This window comes from Gopherus flavomarginatus, chromosome 1 (assembly GCF_025201925.1).
Source record: "Gopherus flavomarginatus isolate rGopFla2 chromosome 1, rGopFla2.mat.asm, whole genome shotgun sequence".
NCBI classification, from domain to species: Eukaryota; Metazoa; Chordata; order Testudines; family Testudinidae; genus Gopherus; species Gopherus flavomarginatus.
The window spans coordinates 166,650,645-166,676,364 of NC_066617.1; the positions used below are offsets into that span (position 1 = coordinate 166,650,645).

The following is a 25,720-nucleotide window of genomic DNA, read 5'->3' on the forward strand; positions in this document are numbered from 1 at the left end:
AGAGGGACAAAGGAATGAAAGAATAAAAAATGAAAACAGTACAGTACAGTGCAGTACTGCAAACCTGAACAGTCACCAGTCATCCTGGATATTCTTGCTAGTCTTGTACTGTACGCACTCCAATGATTAGTCCTCCTCTTCCCCTGATAACATTATTATTGAGTTATCAGGGCTTGATGTCGATCCAGGAGACGATGGGTCAGGCTTGGGTGACGGAGAGCGAGTCGTAGACGAAGTGGTTGGCTCTGGTTCAGCTCAAGAAGTTGATTGTGTAGGCTCTGCTGCTGGAGGTTGTTTTTTCTTTCCAGAAGAGCCCAGTCTCGTCAGCATTAATAACTTGTTCCTCTATGATTTTCTTTAATTGTTCGGGGTAGGCTTTTGCTGCGTCCTCATTGGTAGATGCAACTTCACCAGTAGTCTGCACATTTTTGAGGTTGAAACGGTTCCTAAAACTGTTAAGCCAACCTTGGCTGGCTTTGAATTCCTTCTTATCAGAAGGCTGTCCCTCTTCGGTGGGAGGTTTGAACAGCGCATAAATGCTAAGAGCCTTTTCTCGCAATGTGTTGCCATTGATAGGCACATGTTTACAGTTCATGTTTTCCAGCCATAAGTTTAATGTCTTTTCAGTCTTCACTAAAGTCTTATCACGCACTTGACTCGTCACCTTAGCAGTTACTGGAGCACTTGATGCCACGGCTTGATGAATTTCTGTCTCTCGAATCTATTTACGCGTCACGTTGGCGATGGACATACCGTCTCTCAATAAGTCCAAATGGCCAGTTTTTCCTCCATAGTTGGAAAACATCACTGTTTCTTCGGTTGAGCATCAAATGAAGTAGGTGCTTTGCGTTTAGGGGCCATATTATACAGTACGAAAAATACGTACTGTCTCTTTAAACAGTACAGGCACAGAATCTCACTCAGTGCAGTGAGATGCACACAGTATGAGAGGCACAGGGGGACTGAGTACTGTAGTGGGAACAGCAGATTCGCTCCTCCCATCTCACACTCACTCTGTGGCAGACACACTATTTACACTTTTTTTTTTTTGCCAACCCTGCAGGGTTATTATAGGGGAGACCCTTATCACAGGCCTAAAGACATGCTGTTGCTGTCAAGTCCCCCCCCAAAATATTTTAGTGGGAACAGCAGATTCGCGTCTCACGCTGGTGGAATTGCCCGTTTGTTTGTTTTTCCTTTCTCCCGACTGCGCAAAGCTGAAATCGCTCATGTTAAATGCACGTAAGATGCGACAGACCTGTATTTCCCTTCATCTTAGAGCTGTGGAATAATGGATTTTTCGGTTCGCTGGCAATTCAAAAAATTTTTTTTTAATATTTTGGTTTGGGTCAACCCCAAAAATGAAATTTTGGGATTTCTGGCAAATTGAAAAAGTTGAAAAAACATTATTTTGTTTCCTTTCCATTTTGATCATTTTTAAAAGTTTTTGATTTTTTTATTAAATAAAATTGAGGGAACTTTATAAACTGAAAATTTGCTTTGAACTGAAAATTCTAACTGTTTCGTTATGAAAAGGTGATTGAAACTTTTTGAATTGTTCATAATTGTATTTCAAACTGAACAATTTGATGAAATGGAAACATATTTGCAAAATGTTTCAATGTCATTGAATCTGCATTTTTCCAACTAAACGAGTTTCAGGTGAAAAATTTCACTCAGCTCTACTTCATTTATCTGTGGGTTTTATACTGCCACCTATCACCATTAATCCTGACTGTCTCTCCTAATGTGTCCCTCCACAGCTACCTCCAGCCTAGCCATTGTACACAGCCCATCCCCTAAGCTTTCATAGGCTTCTCTGGAGGCTGTTTTCTCTAATGATCCCCGAGATCCTTCTTTCTCTTCTGCTGTTTTCCCCTCATCTCCCAAGGAGGAGGAGCTTACATAAGTTGCTACCAGTGAGCAGAAGTCAGTTAATTTTACAGTTACTTTCTTCAGTAAAAATTGGATTTAGAACATGTTAGCGTGATAATCTTAGAGTCAAAGGAAGCTTTTTAATGGGTAATTATACAGAAACAGTATAGATGAATAGTGTCACCCCACCCATATTTCATCATCAGAACAAGTTGATAAAGATGTCATAGTTAATATTACCTTTTAAAAACATATTTTGACAAGATAAATTACCTATTTTCTGAGGTATTCTGCCCACATCAAAATGATTGGATTTATATATCTGCCTGCCTAAGCATTTATACCACACTCATTATCGTATTATCACATGGCTTCAAGCTTGTGTCATCCACAGTAAACTAAACGCTTCGAAGTTTTGTAGACACTCATCCACCTAAAGTCTATCCATGTATTTATACCTTGCACAAGACTGTGGTCGGCAGCCAACATTCCCCTGTGTATGAGAGTACATGCACATACAGGTATTTGTTGCCATGCATAACAACTCTCAAACGCTAAAGCTAAAAACATCAAAAGAGGCCACTACTTTTAAATTTCTCCATTTTTGTGTTCTCAACTTGCAACACCTTAGCCCTGATTTTCAGAGGTGCTGAGCTTCTGTGGCTCCCACTTACTTAAACTAGAGCTCTGCGTATTCAAACCTTTGAAAATCAGTTTGCACTTCCAAGGAATCAGTTCTTTATGCGATTTGGGGAGAACAATGAGTTATATGCAATCATTTTGCTATCTAGCTAGATTAGTCTGTTTACTAAAATAGTTCAAAGGAGATTCCTAAAGTGAGGGCCAAATTCAGAGGTGATGTATGTCCTACCCTAGCCAAGTGGGTCTTTGCCTCCTGCAGTAGCTGTACCATACAAAGAGGTTTATCAGTCTCCTACCACCTCTGATAAACTGGGTCTTTTAGCTCTAGCTGTAGTTTCATGTTTTATATCTTGAGGTCCCAGGTTCAATCCTGATCATCGGGTGTCACATGTACATGGTGGAAGATGTTAGAATCTTCATACCCAAACTCCATTGGACCTAATTACACTCACTGTTATGCAAGTTTAAGGGAGCCTAACCAGGTCTGAGGGAATCTAAGTCGTCATCACATTGAAGGAAGGCCAGATAAATATGTATGTTGCACCAAATTAAGATTCTCTATAGAATCACTCAGACTCCTCTGAATCTGGGTCACAGAATAAACTACCATTTTCTTTGAAGCCATATCCACCATATGACAACAACACTTTATTTCCCTATTACCTGTTTGCCCACTAAACAATAATTTTGACAGGCTGTTAGCTAACAGACATAGGTTTAGAGCCAAGATCTGCCCAACGATGCAGAATGCAGAGCAGCTCAAATGGACACTGAGCGGAGAATGGAACTTTGTTTACATTGGCCACAGTAAATGCATTTCTTCAAGCAAAAATATTGGGAGAGCAAAGGAGCTTTGGCATGGTGAAGAAAATTACGGTTGTGTCTATTGACAGAAGAGTTCTTAGTTACTGTCAAGGTTATTGTCAGCTTGGATTACAGGCTGTTAAGGTGTCAGTCACAATAGTTAAAGGACAAAACAACTTCTAATTTATTATATATATTTTCATAAAAGTTGAGAGTTACTAACAATTAATTTAAAATAAAACAGGTTTATCAAATATTTAAAAAAATGTGATCACATTACTGGTGCAATCCACATTTTCCAGAAACATTTTAATCAAGCAAAGCTATGTTATAAGCCTGTTTCAAAAATAAAGAGTTACCGATTATGGAAGTACAAAACTAAAACCATGTCTAAGGGCCAGGCATTGTGTGGACTGGAAAGATGCAATCGTCCCCGTTATTTTTCTGTACACATTCTGCCATCAAACATTCACACTTTACCAGGTTATGCAGGAGACGTCCCACCAAGCCTCTGAACATTGCAAAGCATTCAGGAGACTTTCCCCAGTCCAGGTCTCCCTACCAATATTCAGCAATATACTTCAATGTACTACTCAGCTAAATTAGCTGGAGATGAACATGCATTAATTCCTTAGTTCTCTTTATGAATGGACTTGGAAATGTCTACTTCCCATGCTCAATTTCAGCCTTGAAAAATCACATCAAGTGATTAAGTCAAAAACAATGGCCGCTGGAGCATTCGGTTTATCAGTCTGGCTATTTCAGTCACATCCAAATTTTCAAACCCAAGATGCTTCAGCTGAAAGAGGGTGTTTGTTTAAAAAATCAGTGATTATTGATAATACAAAAAGTATATTTTTATAGTCTGTTAGTACTCAAAACATGGCTGAACCATTTTTGCTCAAACTTTAAAAAAAAAACAAAAACAAAAAAACACATCTTCAGCCACAGACAAGGCCAGGAAAATTTCAGCCAAAAAATTATGAGCAACTGAAAACACAGGAGTCAGATATGAAACTATTATGCAACCTTAATTAAAGCAGTTGCTGCCATTATTACTATAATATATCTGCCTTTAAAGCTGGCTTGCATGGGAAGGGATTGATCTGTCAATAAACAGGTTGGTGACAAATCTCGAAAAACCATGAGCCACTTTTCTTAGAATAGTCATATATCTGGATATCAGCAGTGAAAACAGAACCCATGCTGAAGGTGAGTGTAATATAAACCCCTGACTGTAGACATTAACACTGTTTTAGAACTTGTATCCTGTTTCTTCATGGAGTGACACCTATTTATGGGCAAGTACCATTCCAAGTTCCACATCTGTAAGCTTGGCTCTTTCCCCCCTTCTCAGAATTATCTTTAGCTGTAATGTTAGTTTGCCATTCCAACTCAACCGCAGTGTGCACTAAATGCAAAAGCAATGTTAAAACAAGCGACAATACTGTGCAATGTTAAGACTGAAATTCTAATCCTGCAAAAATCAGGGCATTCAAACTTATGGTTCAAACAGCAAGTCCAATTGTGCATTCTTGAACTTAGGTAAATGTGATAAATAACAATACTTTGAAATCTACAAATGAAAGTGGTTACAGAAGTGCAAAATGCTTTACAAAGGAGAGTAAGTTATCCCCATAATAGAGGATGAAGTGCAGAATGGTGAAGTGACTTGCCTAAAGTCACATATCTGGTAAGTGGCAATGCTAGTAAAAGAACCCAGATCTTCCATTTCCCAGTTTCAGCTCCCCATTCACTAAATCACACGAATTTTATTAATTATCTCATACAGGAGATGTGAGGATTAATTTTTGTCCAGTAATTTAAAAATGTAGCATGCTATATACAAGTACTAATGATCCCTAATGTTTATTACATATGTGTAATGTCACTATCGCTGCAGTGGGAACAATACATTCAAATAAGATGACTTTAATGCAATTAAAATCCCACCATTAATGATGCAATTAGAATATGTAGTTCTGCATTTAATTTCCCTGGTTGCTGGTTTTGTTTTGTTTTTTTAAAGTACGTTTGTGGCGCTACCAACTGCAGGGGCACACTGTGCTCACCATTAGCACGTTTATTCAAAGTATTAGGGCCTAGTTGTGCAATCCATATTCAAGTTCGTAAGCATTTATTCCGAAAAGCAGTATCCCCTTGACTTCAGTAGCACTGCTCACATTGATAAGGGCTCGCCAACAGAAGCAAGAGATGCAAAATCAGGCCCTTAAAGTCTGTACCACACTCTGAACAGGGAGAGTGTTGTAGTTATAGGAGATTTTCAAAAGCAGCCAGCAATTGGCCTAACACTTTTCACTGAAGTCAGTGAACTTCAATTGGAGCAGAAATATGCCAACACTGACTGTCACCCATAATTATTTAGAAAGGCTAAAAAATACACAGAAAGAATATCAAGAGTGTACTGCCGATCTTACAAGTCCTGTTCCCCATCCTCACCCTTTGCCTGCCTTTCATACACCAAGCTGCATACAGCCACTTCCACCATTAGGCAACCAGCCAAATTCCAATTTAATCTATGCTGGTGTAAATGTAATCAGATCTAGCCTTACATTTCAAAGGGCATGAACAGTTTGCTTTATTCCCTTGCCTTTATGCATTAACTGCAGAGCGAGTAAATAACATTTAAATAAATTTTAATAATCATCTGTTAGCTGAGAACAAGAAAAATACTAACGCAAAGGGTAATTTTTTTGCAGTGTAACAGGAGCACCTGGACATACGAGCTTATATGAGAAGTGCCTCCTTACTCATAACAAATATAAGGAAAATATAACAAAGCTTATTAAGGACAGAAAAATATTTTTTTTTTATGTTCAACAGTAGTTCAACAGCACTTAAGACTGCTTCTTAAGCTTTCAGTGTCTGTGCATCTACAAATATAAACATAAGTGGAGTTACACACATTGTCTTTTTTAAAAAGCTTGGCTTCTCAGATTAGCTAATTCACAGAACTCCAGCTCATAGATAAACTCACAGAATTCAAATATAAACAAACATATTTACATATTTAAATATAAATATAATCTGATGAACAAACACAGACAGCAACTTGGGATGCACACAACTGACCCAATGTTGAATTCAAGAATTCAAAGAATGTAGGGTAAAAACTTCTTTTTCTTTTATATCATCTGAAAGAAGCCAAATCTGAGCATGAGCACACAGCTGGGGGTAGGAAGAAGGGTTGGCAGAAAATCTATCTGACCCTAACTCTTGAAATGCAGGACTTTTCCTTCCAGAAGACATCCTCTCTCTTTTAAACTCAGGAATGCCATTTTTCATAACTAGTGATTATCACATTAAGAACGTTCTATTTACTTTTTTCTTTTCTTTTTTTAAGCATACTTTCTTTGAATGAAAAACCCTTGTGGCCTAATGCCAGCAGTGAAATATGCCACAGGTGCAAAGGGATAAACTGACAGTTTCAGTATAAGGATATCATTAAAAATATCCCTAAACATTCCAACCCACCATGAATCAATCTATCTTTTTAATTGATCCACTCAGTTTATTCTCTCATTTATTTGTTCTCTCATTTATTCTCTCATGACATGACAGACCTCCAGCTTGCTCCTCTGTAACCAGTGCAGGAGAGGTCACTGACTTGGCAAAAACAAACTGCCTTAGAGCCAGCTGAGGGGAGGGGATACTCAGAGACCTGCTGATAGTTTGTTATCATTAATGTGTTTTTTCCTCCTCAAAGGCTCTAGTGTCACAGCAGCCTCCTGAGTATGAGGAGGGTTTGGAAGCTGCTCCTTACCTGTAACTTTCCCAACTGTTTCAAGTGGTTGCTAGAAAATTTCATTGGGTGCTCACCTTCCTTCCCCAAAAGCCCATGATCAGGATAACAGAGCTGATGTCTGGAACCCTTACATGGCAGCACAAGGGCATGGACTAGGTGACCCAATACAATCGTTCCTACAATTTTGGGGACTCTGTAGCTGCTTACCTCACTTCAGCATCCTCCCCGTTTTCACTCAAACCATCTGACTTCCACCAATGGCCAGCAACCACTTCCCCGCCTTACCTTAATGACCAGTTTGGGATTAGTATCCTTATTTTTCAATATTTAGTGCACACCTTCTGTTCAGTTATGCATGTGTTAATTTGTTGTGGAGTTTCAGCTGCCCTATACAGATGTCTTGTGTACCCCATGAGTCAGAGAACAAGTTAAATGAACATCATGAAAATGAATTACAGATATGTCCTGGAGATGCAGCCAAGGCACAGGGCAAAGATTGAACCCCATATTGATCATTAAGCTAGGGAGAGGAAGACTGTCAGATGAGAAAAAGGCCAGCCAGCTGTGTACTGACTTTCACTTCAATGGGAGCTCAGCCCTGTTGTAAACAGGGATATGGGTCTTTCTCCGCCTCACTCCTATAACTGTGCTGCCACTACAGAACTAAGCCTTATTGTTTCACTTGAGAAATAAAAGGATAAGATGTGGTTGGTTTAAGAGGATCCCTGGCTAGTCTTGTACCTTTGTCCAAACTTAGTAGCAGCAATGTTGCTTAACCAATATTCACTGCATTATTATTACTAATGCCACACAGCCCAAAACACAAGTTGCTTACTCTTCCCTTAAAAGAGAGGTAGAAGGATCCTTCACTGGAAAAAGTTGTGCCTGGGTAAGTAATGTAGCAGCATGGGGAGGATGTTGAGGAGAGGGAGCAAGCAGACAGGGCTATGAGGGAGGAACAGGGCTGGGAAGAGTAGCCATCAGAGAGCTGGGGACCTGTTTGAGGTCAGTGGGAGGGAGCTCCTTTGCTGTACAGATTCAAGTCTTTCAAAAGGTTCAGGTTTGGTTCAGGGGAAGAAGTGTGGTACAAACAGATTCTTGCAATAGTAAAAATCTGTTCACACATTCCTGGGTGATAGTAAGGGAACCACTGACGGATGTCTAGAGAAGCATTTCTATCAACTCTGAGTATGGCTGAGAAACCATGAATCTATCCAAATCAGGTGGCAAGAAGAATTAACATAATTTAAATATGGCAATTTAACAGACTTATTCCTTCTTGGGGCAATGCTGTGGGAATTACTTTTCACTGTAACACCTTCCCCACCCCCCGCGATGCTGTTGCCATTGATGAACCATCGGGAAGAAGAAATATTATTTCAAATGAGCCTGTTCTTTGACTTTGTTCTAAGATCAGTGTTGATTGAGTAACTCTGCCAGTCAATCACCTTCCCCCGCTTGCGTACAAACCCAAGTTAAGTAACCTGAGGCGACTTTAGCAATTCAGCACTCACCGCAGCTTGACATCGTGGTTTGACCAAGTGGCACAAGTACTTAACCGCAATCCTTGACAGCAGCAGGCTGCATGTACTAATCCCCCACTGACATTTCATGTCAGCTCCTATTGTAAAGTAGCACAGAGAGCAATTCACTTCAGTTTAACAATTTGGCTTTTCTAGTGCTTTTGGAGTAAGATGTTTATTGGTTATATCTAAATGGCATGACAACTTTCCCCGGTAGTATGTCACCATCGGTCAGATTGTGCTTTACAACAGCTAAAGAGTGGTCAAGATTGTCTCCACTAAAAATACTTTAAACATTTGAAGTTCCATGAGGAAAAACAGTTAAGAAATTGATGTAATGTACGTTAGCCAACTCTGAAGAGTGACCTTGCCAGTTACAGAAAGAGAACATAACAGTACTCTAAATAAAGAATCATTTCAGTACATTATTCATTACCATGGTTAATACAACACAACCCCCTAAGCATTTTCATAATGTTCAGCATGCACAGTAACAAGCATAAGTGGTGTGTTAGCAGCACATCTGATGGGGAATATACTGTACATGCAACTGGTTGTCACTGGAAGAGATGCCCCCACCCTGAAGCACTAAGTCCAGACCACCAAAAAAAACCCCACCTCTCCAGTAGTTTCTACTGGTGCTCAGGCTTCTCAGGAGCTTTCTTGCAATGAGGTGGAATATTATTGAGAGTTACCTGAGCCATTAAAATAAAGAAACTTTCCAAAATCCATTCAAATAGTCCCAGTAGCCCACTGAGATAAATGTTCCTTATGTATTCAGGAAAAAGGTAAGTATTATCCTTGATGTATTTCTGGCCAGCATCTTGTCTCCTCAGTCTAAAGCACAATAAAAGAAACAGCTCTATTGACAAATCAGAACTGCAACAATTATATTTACAAAGAACATTTCTCTCAGCACTGCATAGTGATACTGTAGATTAAGCAATACTAGTTCAAGTCTAGAGTGGAACAAAAATGAAAAAAACAATGCACCTAGCACATTCGTGGTGTTAAAAAAAATACTATTTCCAGTTTTCCATACTCAAACAGGCTTTCCTGGGTAGATTAAGGGTACGGGGATCATAGGTGCTGGAACTAGGGTGCTGCCGCATCCCCTGGATTGAAGTGGTTTCCATTATGTACAGCAGTGGTGGGCAACCTGCAGCCCGTCAGGGTAATCTGCTGGCGATCTGAGAGACAGTTTGTTTACACTAACCGTCCACAGACACAGCCACCCACAGCTTCCAGTGGCTACACTTTGCCATTCCCGGCCACTGGGAGCTGCAGGCCGCCATGCCTGCCGACGGACAATGTAAACAAACTGTCTCGTGGTCCACCAGTGGATTACCCTGACGGGCTGCAGGTTGCCCACCGCTGATATACAGAGTTTACAGTTTGGTTCAATAGCTTTCAGCATCCCCACTATACAAATTGTTCCAGCAGCCCTGGATTAAGAAAAGAGGAGGTTGAGTTGGAGGGATAATTGTTCTTGGTCTGAAAGGCTTGTGAACTAGATGCCTCATCAACATTTAAGGACCTAGCTAAATGAAGTTAAGAAACGGTCCCATGCTGCTTGTAGAAAAGTCAGTTATTCCCTTCCAACTCATCTCTTTCAGCTATGACAAAAAATGTACTCAAGAGACATCAAGGAGTTTAAATGGAGGGATTAACTGAAGAATAAGATAGCCAGTGATTTTTTTAAATTGGAAATGTAGCCAGAACATGTTTATTCTCAGTGACAATATAATTTATGAAGTCTATTACTTGTTCATATAGTAGGAATCAATGTTCTGCTAAACATTAGCTTCAAATTTGGATTTTCCTCCTCCTGTAAAACACTAAGTCTTTCCAAAAAACCTATGCATATAATCCTGCAGTTTATAAAATAGACAATACAAATGCTTTTGCACTTCACTATAGGGAACTGCACAGTTCCTGTAAAATATCTAAGGAAATGCTGGGATAATATTTAATGGTTGAGTCCCTGGAGCAACATTTTTCAAATGACCTCAAGTTTAAAGTTACCTGTACTTCAAAGCTGCTTTGCAAACACGTAGCTCTGGGCACTGGTTCAAGTTCTTTTAAAATCTACTTTAAAATATGCAATAATATGGGACAACCAGGAAAGCAAACTGAAGAAAACTAAAGAAGGTATCTAACAAACAGGACTAGGCAGACCCTTTATGAAAGCATTAGCAAATTTGTAAGGATTCTAAAAGATGAGTGACTAGACATCTAATTCATCCACGAATTGCTCAGTATGCATCTTCTTTGGGCTAGTCTAAACTGGCAACGCTAAAATGCTACTGCAGCAGCGCTTTAACGTGGCTTGTGTGGTCACAACGCAGCGCTGGGAGAGAGCTCCACCAGCGCTCTAAAAAAACCCACCTCCATGAGGAGCGTAGCTACCAGTGCTGGTGCACTGTCTACACTGGTGCTTTACAGCACTGAAGCTTGCTGAGCTCAGGGGGATGTTTTTTCACACCCAAGTGAGAAAGTTTCAGTGCTGTAAATTGCCAGTTTAGACAAGTCCTTTCACACTCTCACGGGTGCTGGAACGAGGAGTGCTGGGGATGCTGTTGCACCCGCTGGCTTTGAAGTTGTTTCCATTGTATACAGGGTTTACAGTTTGCTTCAATGGTTCTCAGCATCCCCACTATACAAATTGTTCCAGCACCACTATCAGAATGTTTATAGGTCTTCAGAACTTGTCTGTGACTTACTCCTCAGTTATGTCTTGACACCATATAGTGTCAAAAGCTTCACAACTGCCTCTTGATAAAATGGCTGCATCCCAGATTACTGCTTTGCGAAGCTTTCAGAATTTTGACTTTCCCAAATTACAGTGCCATCAGCTATCGGTGAACTACACAATTTCTCCCTGGTGGTTCCATCTCTCAATACTGGCTCTGAACCAAGAATTTCACTGTTGAAGAACAACTGCGGAAGGCTTGAATCTCAAGATAAGTAAGAATTAGGGCTGACCTCATTAGCTGTTCTCACACCGTCAAGATTGCACCAGGTTCCTGGAAATGTTTATGAAAAACTGGCTTTAAGGTTTTACCATCCATCAGCAAGAAGTAAACAGTGTTTGGTGGTAATTAAATACACTTGTTAGTCAAAGAAATTTAAAACACAAAAATTAGTAAAGAGTGTGCCTGGGTTACAAAGATACTAACATATAATAAGGATATGTAGCTATGGTACCAAGGAGTGGCAAAATTTAAACCTGCAGATTGTGCAGGAGCGGCTCTAGGCATCAGCAAAGCAAGCACCTGCTTGGGGCAGCCCATTTGCAGGGGCGGCAGAACCAACAGAGGCCCTTAGAGCTATAGTTCCTTGGTTAGCTCCCTGCCTATAGAGCCAGCCCTCGAGCAGGGAAAGAAAAGACGGTTACTCACTTCTGTAACTGTTGTTCTTCGAGATGTGTTGCTCATATCCATTCCAGTTAGGTGTGTGCGCCGCGCGTGCACATTCGTTGGAAAACTTTTACCCTAGCAACTCAGTGGGCTGGCAGGCCGCCCCCTAGAGTGGCGCCGTCATGGTGCTCGATATATACCCCTGCCAGCCCACCCGCTCCTCAGTTCCTTCTTGCCGGCTACTCCGACAGTGGGGAAGGAGGGCGGGTGTGGAATGGATATGAGCAACACATCTCGAAGAACAACAGTTACAAAGGTGAGTAACCGTCTTTTCTTCTTCGAGTGATTGCTCATATCCATTCCAGTTAGGTGAATCCCAAGCCTTACGTAGGCAGTGGGGTCGGAGTGAAATGTGGCAGAATGAAAACTGCTGAGCCAGAGGCTACAGCATCTCTTGACTGTTGAACCAGGGCATACTGCGAAGCAAAGGTATGGACCGAGGACCAATGGAGCTGCGCGACAGATCTCGTGGGTAGGAACACGAGCCAGCAAGGCGGCAGATGAAGCCTGAGCCCTGGTAGAATGCACGGTGATGTGGCTTGGGGAAATATGAGCCAAATCATAACAAGTGCGGATGTACGCCATCACCCAAGATGAGATCCTCTGAGAGGAAAACAAGCAAGCCTTCCCTTTGGTCTGCTACCGTGACAGAGCTGGGGCACCTTACGAAATGGTTCTGTCAGCGCAATATAAATGCGAGCACTCTACAGATGTCCAGGGAGTGCAATTGTTGCACCCATTGCGTTGAGCTGTGGGTAACATGAAAGGCCGAAACCACCTTAGGGAGGAAAGCCAGGTGCGGTCATAACTGCACCTTGTCTTTGTGAAACCTAGTGTACGGCGGAACCACTGTAAGAGCTCTGAGCTCGGAGACTCGTCTGGCCGATGTAACAGCTACAAGGAAAGTTGTCGTCCAAGACAGGTATAGCAGAGGGCCGGTCGCGAACGGCTCGAATGGGGGAGACATAAGTCTGGTTAAAACTAGGTTGAGGTCCCAGGTTGGGGCTGGGCGGCGCACCCGAGGGTGCAAGCGCTCCAAGCGCTTGAGGGACCTCGAACCCATAGAGTGTGAGAACACGGAACGTCCACCTTAGCCTGGCTGGAAGGTAGAGATGGCTGCCGAGTTGTACCCTCAGCGATGATACCGACAGGTCCTGCCGCTGAAGGCCAGAGGCAGGCCAAATAGAGGGGATCGAGACCTCAGTAGGAGCAAGATCGAGCGTATTGCACCTGCAGAAGAAACGCTTCCACTCGGCCCGGTACGTTGACCAGGTGGAAGGCTTCCTGTCACCCCGGCTCAGTTACGCAGCAGCCACACTGTGAGGCGAAGAGGCTGCAGGTCCGGGTGACGAAGCCTGTTGTGGCCCTGAGTGATGAGGTCTGGGTGGGGTGGCAGGGTAATTGGGTCGATTATTGACAGGCCGAGCAACGTGGTATATCCGTGCTGCCTGGACCACGCTGGAGTGATCATGATGATGCGCGCTCTGCCCCTGCGGAGTTTGAGTAGGACCTAATGAACCAGTGGGAACAGTGGGAAGGCATAAAGGAGTTGCCCTTTCCACGGCATCAGGAATGCGTCCAAGATCGATCCCAAGGAGAGACCTTGGAAGGAGCAGAACATCTGGCATTTTCTGCTCTCGCGGTGAGCGAACAGGTCTATGTGAGGAAAAATCTCCACTTCTGGAAAGCAGAATGCCTCACATGGGGCAGAGTGACCACTCGTAAGACAGGAAAGACCTGCTGAGTCAAAGCGCCAAGGCGTTCCGAACGCCTGGGAGAAAGGACATCACCAGCTCCATCGAGTGGGCCATGCAAAAGTCCCAGAAATGGATGGCCTCCTGACAAAAGGGGGGAGGACCATGTCCCTCCCTGGTTATTTATGAAGCACATGGCCGTTGTGTTGGCTGTAAACACCGAGATACCACGGCCTCGCAGCTGCCGCTGGAACCCCTGGCACGCCAGGCGGACTACTCTCATTTTTGGGGCATTGATGTGGAATGCCAGCTCCCGAGAAGACCAAAGGCCTTAAGCTCGGAGGTGACCACGAGCACTCGAGCAGAGAGATGACGCGTCCGTCGTCAGGGGCAGTGAGGGCTGGGGCGGATGGAACCGCATCCCTGCCCACACCAGGGAGGGAGTTAGCCACCACTCTAGGGAGCCTAAGGTGCTCAAGGGAACGGTGACTACCATGACCATTGGCTCCCTGTCCGGGTGGTACGCCGAGGTGAGCCGGACTTGGAGAGGACGGAGGCGGAGCTTGGCATGTTTGGTTACAAACTTGCGGGCAGCCATGGACCCAGGAGACTGAGACAAGTGCGAGCCGAGGTCGTTGGGAAAGTCTGCGGACCTCGGATGATTGTTGCCATCGCCTAAAACCGCAGTTGTGATAAGCAGGCTCCGGCTAGGTCGGAGACCAGGATAGCCCCTAGGAAGTCCAACCTCTGCGTGGGAACCAGAGTGGATTGCTCTATAGTAATCATCAGGCCTAGACCTGTGAATAAGACCGTGACGATGCCCACGTGCTGAGTGGTTTGTGTCTCGGAGTCTCCTCGGATAAGCGAATCGTCCAGATACGGAAAAACGCATATCCGACATCAGCGAAGGTAGGCGGCGACTATGGCCGTAAACCAGAAGTACTGACGGTTGGCTAGAAAGCGGAGGTATCTCCTGTGCGGAGGGAAGATGGCGTTGCGAAAGTACGTGTCCTTCATATCGAGGGTGGCATAGTAGCCCCCAGGAGGCAAGGATGGAATAATGGTTCCCAGGGATACCATGCGGAACTTCAACCTTATCCTAAGCTGATTGAGTCCGCGCAGGACTAGGAAGGTCTGAGACCTCTGTTCGAGTGGAGGACTAGGGCATAACGGGAGTAGACCCCCTTGTCCCTTTCGTCAGTTGGCGTCTGCACCTCTTATATGAGGAATTGCTCGTGAGAGGGGTCCCTGAAGGGGGACAGGGCTGGAACAAATTAGAGGTGGTACCTATGCTCCACCGTGCGCAGGACCCAGCGATCTGAAATTAACTGGGGCCACGCTAGGAGAAAGCGGGATTGGGATCCCGGCCTGTGACTGGTACACCGCCCTCAGGCGCACCTTGGAAGGTTCGTCTTTGGTCCCAGTGGTAATTGCGAGGGACCTTGACCTTGGCTCTTTAGGGGTCCTGACGTTCGTCTGCGACCACCTTGGCCTCGCCGTTTGCCAAAGTCCTGTCTCTGGCTAGGCACAGAGTATGGCGGCTGGGGACAGAAAGGCCCGCGTTTGGTCGCTGGCATATGCATGCTGAGAGAGCGCGTTAGGATCCTATTGTCCATCAGGCTTCGCAGCCTGGGGTTGTCTTTGCCGCGAAGAGGCCTTTACCAACAAAGGGTAAATCCTGAATGGCATACTGCAGCTCCGGCCGGAGGTTTGAAACATGAAGCCATGAGATGCACCTCATGGCGACACCAAAGGCCAGAGTCCTGGCTGCTGAGTCTGCTGCGTCCAACGAGGCCTGGAGGGACGCTCTGGGTACCTTTTTCCCCCATCCTCCAAGACGGCAGCGAACTCTTGGTGGGAGTTTTGAGGGAGAAACTCCATAAACTAAACTACCTTCACCCAGGTGCTATAATTATAGCAGCAAAGCAAGGCTTGTTGCTTTGCTACCCAGAGCTGCAGGGCCTCTGCAGAGTACACCTGGCGGCCAAGTAGGTTCATTCGCCAAGCCTCCTTCGGTTTCAGGGCTGGCGCCCGCTGGCCATACCAATACCTCTCCTTAACAGACTGAAAGACTAGTGAGCAGAGAGGAGAGCGGACAGACGAGTAGTCGTACCCCTTAGAGGGCCCCATACCGGGTCCTCTACCTCTGGGACCTCCTCCACCTCAGGTTGTCGGGGGGCGTATCAGAATCGTGGTCCTGAGCATAAGATCTGCGCATGTGGGATGACACGGATGCGTGTCTGGATGGCCATGGAGGTACTAAAAAAAGGCATGGGCAGAGTCTCTGACTCTATCGGACCTTGCCCAACTCTGCACCGGGGACTGGCACCGGGAGGCGTACCGGTACCTGGAACGAGATCCAGACCTGCAACCAGAACGGTGCCGGGAGGTCGACTGAGATCTCGAGGCTCGGGGAGAGGCTACGGGAGTCACGGTACCTGTCGCGGTGCGGGGAGTCGGAACGGTGCCGATAGTAGCGGGTCGGCGAACGGGATACCGACCGGTGCGGCGAGTGCGACCAGTACCGATGAGGAAAACAGCACCGGGACTGCAAATGGTGTCGGGTGTGCCGACGGGACCTGGAGCGTCTGCGGGACTGTGATCATGAACGGTGCCGCTCTGCTGTGCTGACAGAGGACGGTCATATGAAGAGACTGTATTACCCGCACCGGCGGTGCCGGGGTCAGGCAGCATCGACTCTGTCATGGCAATGAGATCCCTCGCCATTGGTAATGTCTCCGGCGTGGAGGGAACAGCAGGCTCAACCACAGTGCATACTGGGGAGCTGTCAGGCACCGGATTCGACGGCCCTCGTGGGACCGGGATCGACGGTACCGAGGTCGTCAGAGCTTCGGTAGGTGTCGGTGCCGGGCGATCCGACTTAGACGAGCTCTCTGGCTGCGGTGCAGTCGGCACGGAAGCAGCAGGAGCAGTAAGCTCAACCACGGCACGTGCCGGGGAGCCGTCAGGCACCGGATTCGACGGCCCTTGTGGGACTGGAATCGACGGTGCCGACATCGTCGGTGCCTCAGAGGTGTCGGTGCCGGGCGATCCGACTTAGACGAGCTCTCTGGCTGCAGTGCAGTTGGCACGGAAGCAGCAGGAGCAGTAAGCTCAACCATGGCGCGTGCCGGTGAGCCGTCAGGCACCGGATTCAACGGCCCTTGTGGGACCTGGATCGACGGTGCTGACATCGTCGGTGCCTCAGCAGGCATCGGTGCCGGGCGATCTGACTTGGACGAGCTCTCTGGCTGCGGTGCAGTTGGCACGGAAGCAGCAGGAGCAGTAAGCTCTACCATGGCGCGTGCCGGGGAGCTGTCAGGCACTGGATTCAATGGCCCTGGGGGACTGGAATCGACGGTGCCGATGTCATCGGTGCCTCTGCAGGTGTTGGTGCCGGGCAATCCGACTTAGACGAGCTCTCTGGCTGCGATGCAGGTGGCACGGAAGCAGCAGGAGCAGGGGGCTCAACCACGGCGCGTGCCGGGGAGCCGTCAGGCACCAGCAGGAACTGTAGGCTTTCTCGACCTCGGAGGAAGGGAGCGGTGTCGAGTCGACTTCGGTGCCGGCGACGGCCGGTGCCGAAAGGCCTTGGCAGTACCGGCGGGGTCCGGTGCCGAGGAGGCGCTTCTGCCAGCCGCTTGATCATCGCTCGGTGCCAAAGGTGGAGGGGTAAGTGAAAGTCCTGCTCCTTTTTGTTCTCAGCTTAAAAGCCTTGCAAATGGGGCACTTAGCTGTCAAGTGTGATTCCCTGAGGCACTTCAAACAGGAGTCATGTAGATCTCCCTTCGGCATCGGCTTCTGGCAGGCCGAGCCCATTTTAAAACCCGGTGAGCCGTGCATGGGCTCCGGCACCGAGTGCAGGGAAGGGGCTACTTTCTGAACCCCGCTAACTATTACTAAACTAACTATGTTAGCAAAGAAAAAACGTATAACTATACAAATATATATATAAAAGGATAATAACTGCATAACTATATACGAGAACTACGAGTAGCTAGGGAAGTGGAGGTCAGCTAAGCTGTGCTCCACTATTCCAACGACCGACACGGGCGGTAAGAAGGAACTGAGGAGCGGGTGGGCCGGCAGGGGTATATATCGAGCACCATGACGGTGCCACTCTAGGGGGCGACCTGCCGGCCCACTGAGTTGCTAGGGTAAAAGTTTTCCGACGAATGTGCACGCGCGGCGCACACACCTAACTGGAATGGATATGAGCAATCACTTGAAGAAGAACTACATTTCCCAGCAGTCCCTTGGCCACTACCAACTGGAAAGGAAGGAGGGGGACCTCATGCGGCAGTGTGCTGTGAGTGCTGTGAATGGTACGGAGCCATATTTTAACATTCAAAAAACAGGACACTCCAGGGGGAGGGAAGCCCCACCCTGCCACCATCCGCTCCCTCTGCCCCCCACAGAAACCCCAACCCATCCAACTGCCCCCCCCACTCCCTGTCCCCTGATCACCCCCTCCTGGGACCCCACCCCCTGTCTAAGCCTCCCTTCTCCTTGTCCCCAACTGCCCCTCCTGAGACCCCCCCAACTTGCCCCCAGGACCCCACCCCCTACCTGTCCCCTGACAAACCCCTGGGACTCCTATGCCTATCCAACCACTGCCTGTCCCCTGACTGCCCCCCCGAACCTCTGACCCATCTAACCCCCCCTCCCTGCCCCTGACTGCCCCCCCGAACCTCCACCCCATCCAACCTCCCCTGCTCCCTGTCCCTTGACTGCTCCACCGGAACCCTCTACCCCTTCTCCAACCCCCCAGCCCCCTTACTGTGCCACTCAGACCAGCGTGTCTGGCTCCGCGCAGCGCCAGACACGCTGCTGCAGACATGCTGCCGTGCTCCCCCACGGAGCCCACAGCCGCCCTCCTCCCCCCCACACACACACCCAGCACCTGCCTTCCAGATTTGAACACCTCAAAATTCAGGAGTGCTCAAGCTCAGTTTGGGCAGCTGTTACTTCATTTCTCCCAAATCAAATATACTGATTCACTGTAACTTGCTGTAGAAAAAGTAGGATAAAACTGAGCAAGAAATGCTTCCCAGTGGTTATTAGGACTGGAATTGTTATTTTCAACAGCCATTGCCTTTTTTGTTTGTTTGTTTGTTTAAAGGGAAGAGAGTGATATTGCATTGGCAAATTCCCCATAGAAAGAAAGAGTGGAACAAAAGAATAATAAAGGCACCTCAACTTTTCCTCATTTATGGAGGACAGTCTTATTACATGCATCCAGATATCCTACAATCACACAAGCTGAAAATTGTTCCACTTTACTGCACCTCTGTAACCATATGGGAAACAATCCTGTCTGTGTTTTGTGCACATCCAAAATTTCTGCTGAATGACCCGCCCTGGGAGGAATTTACCCAGTGACCCAGGGCTGCGGCGGAAGGAGGGTGCAGGTGGAGGAGGGGGAGAGAGCTCAGGGCTGGGGCAGCAAGAGGTGTGGGGGGGGTAATAGTGAGGGGTAAGGGGGGAGCCCAGGGCTGGGGCGGCAGGGGGGTGGGGGGAGGGCACCAGTGGGGGGGAAGGGGGAAGCCCAGCATTGGCGTGGCAGAGGGTGGGGGGGGAAGAGCCCAGGGCTGGGGCAGCACAGGAGTGTGGGGGGGGAGCCCAGAGCTGGGACGGGGGGGAGTCAAAAATTTTTTTGCTTGGGGCAGCAAAAAACCTAGAGCCGGCCCTGCATATGTGCACATCTATACAGAAAGAACTGCAGACCACAAGTTTTCCAACATCCCCTAAATCCTGTGGCTTGTACACTCCACGGGTGAAATCTTCAAAAGCACTGAGTTCGCTCAGCTCTGATCCCATTGAAGTCAATAGTAAAAGCTCCAGTTCATTTCAGTGGGAAGAGAATTAAGCCAATGCTGAACATTTTGAACATCCCAACCTAAATGTCCTTTGTGCTTGGGTGAGGACAAGGTGCACAGTGCATGTAAATCGTTATGTGTGTTTTTCTTTAAAAAGGCAAAAGCATCGAGGGCCTGGATTTCTTCCTGCGTATGTTAAGAAAGCCTAACCTGTATTCAAAGAGTTGTTCCAAGTTTTCCTTAATGCTGAAGATTATTCTTCCAGTGTGATATGTTGAAAAATTCATATGAACCGCACTATTACAAGGGCACCTCGAGAAATACTAGTATTTTTAAAGAAAGGGAAAAGGTAAATATTGCAGCCCTGATTTTTAAACAATTTTGTGCCCACAGTGAAATAAATCACAGTCTTGTGCCCGCAGTTCATTCATGCTTTTTCCTACTGTGATAACCCCCTGGATGGATGGTTTGTGGGGAATTAACATGGGATCTCTGGATCTAAAAGCATGAGCCTCTGCTGACCAAGTTAAAGGACTCGGTCCTGTGGCAGGCGACAACGGGCAGACTCAAATCTCCCACGCGATCCAGTCAGTAGTAGGGGACAAAGACCTACAAGGGTTAAGGTGGGTTACACTAGCAATTCACTGCAGCTGCAAAATTGAGGATGCCTGATTCTAAATGAGTCCTTTATCAGTCTAAGCATTCTGAGTACTTGACTCTGGCAATCTGTCACTCATACAGATGCATATAAAGTTTCTTGGTGATAAGAATGGACTCTGTCAATTGATTTTTAACTGCCATAATAATGGAATCTCATGAGAACCAGATTAATGACACTTAATCAGTAGCTAGAATGTTGCAGGGTGAACACTTGGGGGAATTTTTAGTGCTTTTTTATTCTCTTGGAATAAGCAAAGAATTCAGATTGACACCCTTCCCCCCCAAAATCCTCTTTTCTTTAAATGACAAACCATTCAAAACTGTCCAGCAACACACAGCTGGGGTATATTCTTATTTTCTGCTTTGAGAGATAATCACATCTACTAGGATGAACAATCTTTCAGATTTTTGCTTCCCCTCAAATATTTACTGATAACAGCTCACATTTTTTCCCAACTCAATCATCACTAAAACGTTTTGGAAGAAAGAAAAAAAATTACTCTGTAGCAGACATGCTTACCCTCAAAAGCAACCTATATGAAACACTTATGGAAATCCATTCTAAGGTCTTGATAAACCAGTGAAGAAAATTCCTATTGTAAACTGATTGTCTGTACAAAAAATATTCAACGTCCTATTAATTAAAATGATGTTGCACCCTAGAAACCCATGGTCAAATTTTTCACAGGTGCTGAATTGCCTGCAGTTTAAGGGATTTTGGTGGCAAAATCCTATTGATTCTCAATGAGATTTGGACAAAAGAGTCCCTAGAGACTTTGTATCAGAGGGATAGCCGTGTTAGTCTGGATCTGTAAAAGCACAGGATTCTTTGCTGCTCCTAGAGACTGAAAATCCCAGCCTCAATTCTCTTTTAGTTCAGCCCCAAACTCATCAAAGCCAACATGCGTTATCAAAAACTAAGTCTTCTCATGTCACATGACTACATAAATCAACGCTATCTTGCAAAAGGTTAACTCTGGGGAAGTGCTCTGCTGAGTGCAAAACATTGAGTTTTGGGGAAAGAATAGTTCCTCCAACTGCTCTTTAATGTCCATCTGTGACCTCAAAAGTTCACATTCTCTTGCTAGTGTTGGTTGAAAATTTTCCATCAAAAGGGCTGTTTTTCAATGGAAAATTGGATTTTCAACTACACATTTTCTGCAGAAAGTGTCCACTTTTGGCCAAAATAAATTTCTATTTGTGAGTGAAAACTTGAGTGATTTTGAGTTTTCTGACAAAAAGTCAATGTTTTCTGGGGGAGGGAAGTGGTGGAACATTAGGAACATTTAGAAAGCCCAGGTTTGTACAGAATTCCATCGCCCAGATACAGTGAAATAGGATAATATGAATTTCTATATAAGGTCCAATGAACAACTGTACAGATTTTAAATAGCATATGCAAATATATCTCAAGCGTGTTATGAAGCTCAAGGCTGAAGGTCAAATGCTTACAAAACTCAAGTGCCTGGGCATTCACTTCTGTCCTAGCACACAAAGGAAGCACAAATCACAGTAAGTTGCTGTAAACCAAAAGGTTTGTTCTGTCCTCCCTGCTTTGTAATTTTACACAGAACCTGGGTAAATCCATCTTTAAATATGCTATTGAAAATGCAGTTTAAAAAAGGTGGAGTCCTCTGATATACTGTGGGAGACACATCATGCACACAAATGTATCAGTAATAAAGATTTAGGGTCTGATTCTGATCTCACATCAATGTGAATGAGGAACAAATCAACTGAAGTCTATGCAGTTACACTAATGTATATGAGATCAGAATCAGGTTCCCTTCAGAATTATCTCAAATCTTAAAACCATAGTTACAGCATCTGTGGCCAATGTCCATATTAGCCACATGTGCACTAGCCTAAAAGGAGATTTCAGTTATTTTTTAAATTGTGAGATAATGTTCTCTTGACTATCTTAAAGTCATAGTAGGACAGACCAATTAAATTTAATTCTTTATGAGACAATAGCAAACATCTGCACTAATGTATCCACATAGAGAAGAACATATTTTTTCATCATTTTCATCATCTCACCAACTTTTCCAAAGTACCGTGTCACTATTGATAGACAACCACTGCATTTGAGCAAAGTCATAGTTGCAGCCAAGCACACGAAGTGGCAGTTTTTCACTAGGCCAGCTGCACAAATAACGTGTAACACAACATTTCATTTTGTAATGAAGTGTCAGTTAGCATATTTACCACCCCAGCCAGCCAAACCTGTCTTTCATGCTGAGAACTAAAAATAAATTGCAAGTTATGCAAAGACCTCACATTTGGAATTTTCTTCCCTCCTGATGCAGAACTGCCCATATCTGTGAACTTTCAGGGCATGCTCTATGACCCATCTACCTACCTTATTTGGATTGTAAGTTCATGGGGGCATGGGCTGTCTTTTTGTTTTGTGTTTGTACAGTGCCTAGTGCAATCAGGTCCTGATCCAGGACTGAAGATCCTAGGTGCTACCGATAATATAAATAATACCTGGCCCCATCACCATAGTATTTGAAAACCTAACAAACACTAAAAACAATGGAGCAGCCCATGAACTGAACTGGAATTGAACAGACTTGGATACATTTCCCACAGAACTGTAAATTAAAACTCTCTAGAAGTTTGGTTACGTTAACACTTATAGCTGGCTCCTGAATGACAGCCCTAGAGACATATCACATGGATATAAGCCATGTGCATCCCAGACTTAGCAATTTGGGGAAGGAAAGCATGTAGAATCAATATGTAAGTAACCTGTGTTGAATTCAAAGATGACAAGGACGCATAAATCATCACATGAAAGATAACATCTCTGACAAAGTTGCTTTGATGTGTTCAGAGTTTGCGTGTTATGTTATATTGGCATAACTACAACAAAGTAAACCAAAACAAAACTAAGTGTAGTGTGTTGCATACTTGAGAACGCTGCAACCACAAAAAGAAAAGAGCTGGTATGTTGGCAACATCTTTTATCAGCATGCCAGGAGTTTTATGTCTTGAAAGCAAAAGAACTGGAATAGAACTGGGTAAAACACATCTTGTTTGTGCTTCATTCACACAAAAAATGTGATATTTCAAAAACACTTTAACTATGTGACAGCTTATCCAGTTGAAATGCACCATTTTTCCATTAAAGCCAGAATTTGCCCCTAAGCTTTATCAGCAAAACTTGTTTTGCCCGATACTTAAGAATTAACTAGGACATGTGAGACTTGTGTCTAAGGTGCTTAAATAGCCTCCATTATCACAGTATCTGATCACCTCACAAACTTTTTACTGTTCTCCTTGCAGCACCTTTGTGAGGTGGGGAAAAGAACAGTTATTTACATTATGGTGTCTGTGGTTTTTCAAAATGTTGCAGTCAGTGCAGAACCTACTGAAAGTTCCCATATGCCCCATGTACACAACACTGGATTCTTTTAGCCAGCACTGTCACTTGAAGCCATTCATGCACCCTGAGCCTCCTCATGGTCCCATAAAAGGGTATAAAGGGTGGAGCAGCCACACCACTCCCTCAGTTTCCTTGTAACTGAAAGCCTGTGTTTTCATGAGAATTCTGAAAGCAGGGACAGAGGGCAGGTCATAGGATCCACACTGACTACAATATCTTGAAGAACCACAATTACTGCATGGTAATTAACTTTTCTTAGAGTATGTGTCAGTGTGGATCCCACTGTAGGTGATGAGCAAGCAGTAACCTCCTTGGATGGTAGGACTGAGGAGTCGCAACTCATCAAACAAATTTTGCAGTATTGCCATTTCAAACTTGACTTCTGCTCTGGCTGCCACGTCAATGGTGTAACGTTCATTGAAGGTCAGCAGCAGGGCTGGCTCCAGCTTTTTTGCCACCTCAAGCGGTGAAAAAAAAAAAAGAAGAAAAGAAAAATCCGATTGAAGAACCTGCCGCCGAAGACTGAAGCGGGGCGATTAAGCTGCTGCCGAAGTGCTGCCGAAGAGGATGCGAGGCACTGAAGGACCCGCTGCCGAATTGCCGCTGCAGACTCGGACATGCTGCCTCAAAAAAGGATGGACTGCCACTCCTTTCTATTGGCCGCCCCAGGCACCTGCTTCCTTCGTTGGTGCCTGGAGCCGTCCCTCGTCAGCAGCTTACTCCAAGTAGTTGCCTTGCAAATCTCTGAGGCTGACGCATTTCTGAAGCAGGCTATGCTCTGGGGGAATGCATCTTGACGTTCGGAGGGAGAAGCTCACCAGCCAGCAGGCAACCAGTGGAAATGTTCAGTGTAATCCACTTGGTGAGTCTCTGGGAAGACTGTCTGGCCCTTTGATACATCTAAAAAGGCCACAAAGAGAAGGCGAGAAGGCTGGAAGGACTTAGTCTTGTCTGAGCTTCTGAGAAGTCCAGAGTGCAAAGTTTCTTTCTGTAGGAGAAGAGTGAGGTTTTAGAAAGAAGACCAGCAATGTGACTGATTCAAATGAAATTCTGAGATCACCTTGGGAATGAATTTGGTATGTGGTCTCATTAACACCTTGTCCCTGTGAAATGACATATATGGTAGTTCAGCCATTAGGCTTGGATTTCACTGACTTGCCGTGCCGACGTGATGGCAACTAAGATGACCATCTCGATGGTAAGGTGGCATAACAAGCAAACATTCTGACAGAGGTTTGAAGGGAGGGTCCATGAGCTTCTGGAGAACCACATTAAGGTTCAGGTGTGAGCTAGATCTTTAACTGGAGGGCAGGCGTGAAGAAGGCCCATGATGACTCTTGATGCCACAGGGTGTCAGAAAACTGAATGTGACTGAATTTAAGCATGATGGGCTGATATTGCTCCCAGATGGACTCAGATTGCTAAATGCCAGCCGTAACAGTTTCAGGAGCAGCATATAGTCCCAAATCTTTGGAATTGGGGCTCCGACCAAATTCACATTGTTCTGGGCTGGTGTCAATGCCACCATTCGTGCTGGTTCTTTACTTGGTGCCACATCTTTGCTGAGAGCCTTGGGTATCACCTGTCTGCTTGATGGAAGATACAGGTTTGCCAGGTAGAGGGGTCTTAGAGCCTGGAACTTCTGGGTCCAACACCTCTCTCTCGGATTATTCTAAGAATTGGAGTTAGGATCTCGCATCCCATGATTTTCAGGTTTGAGTAGAGAACAAAAAGTAAACCAAGCATTTACTTGGGATGTGGGATTAATCCAAGCAGAAGAGGCACTTCCTGTTCCTGTCTTTAAGCAGAAGTTCACCACAGGATGGGGGAAAGCCTGAGGCTGTGGGTTTTGAGGCTACCATCTTGAGGTCCTTGTTCAGAGGCGGTCTTCACAGGGGGGTCTGAACAGAGAGGGGGGGATTGTAATGGAGATCTCTATGAGGGCAAGGGGGAGAGAGAGAGAGTGGTCATAGAATTTTGATCCACACAACGGTTATTCAGTCCAAGATGTTAGTAAGTTAGAAGTTGAGCTCTGAAGGCTGTTCAGAAGATGTTTCAGAAGTTTAGATGAAGACAGCTTATGCTGGACTTGTCAGTAACTAGGATACCGCATGGGCACATGCACAC

The 25,720-nt window shown here is 45.4% G+C and overlaps 2 protein-coding genes across 5 annotated transcripts in view; one reads left to right on the forward strand and one right to left on the reverse strand.

Moving 5' to 3' along the window:
* The window catches only part of CMSS1 (cms1 ribosomal small subunit homolog), a 385,528-nt gene that overhangs the window by 73,721 nt on the left and 286,087 nt on the right, over window positions 1-25,720 (reverse strand). The window contains exon 1 of one of the 3 annotated variants that reach the window (XM_050961295.1): window positions 11,596-11,615. The exons of the other annotated variants lie outside the window; for them this stretch is intronic. The gene's annotated coding sequence lies outside the window, so the exon portion shown is untranslated. Of the gene's footprint in view, window positions 1-11,595; window positions 11,616-25,720 lie in introns of those variants that run through there. 3 annotated transcript variants of the gene reach the window in all.
* Window positions 1-25,720, forward strand: part of FILIP1L (filamin A interacting protein 1 like) — a 320,082-nt gene that overhangs the window by 18,273 nt on the left and 276,089 nt on the right. The window lies entirely within an intron of this gene.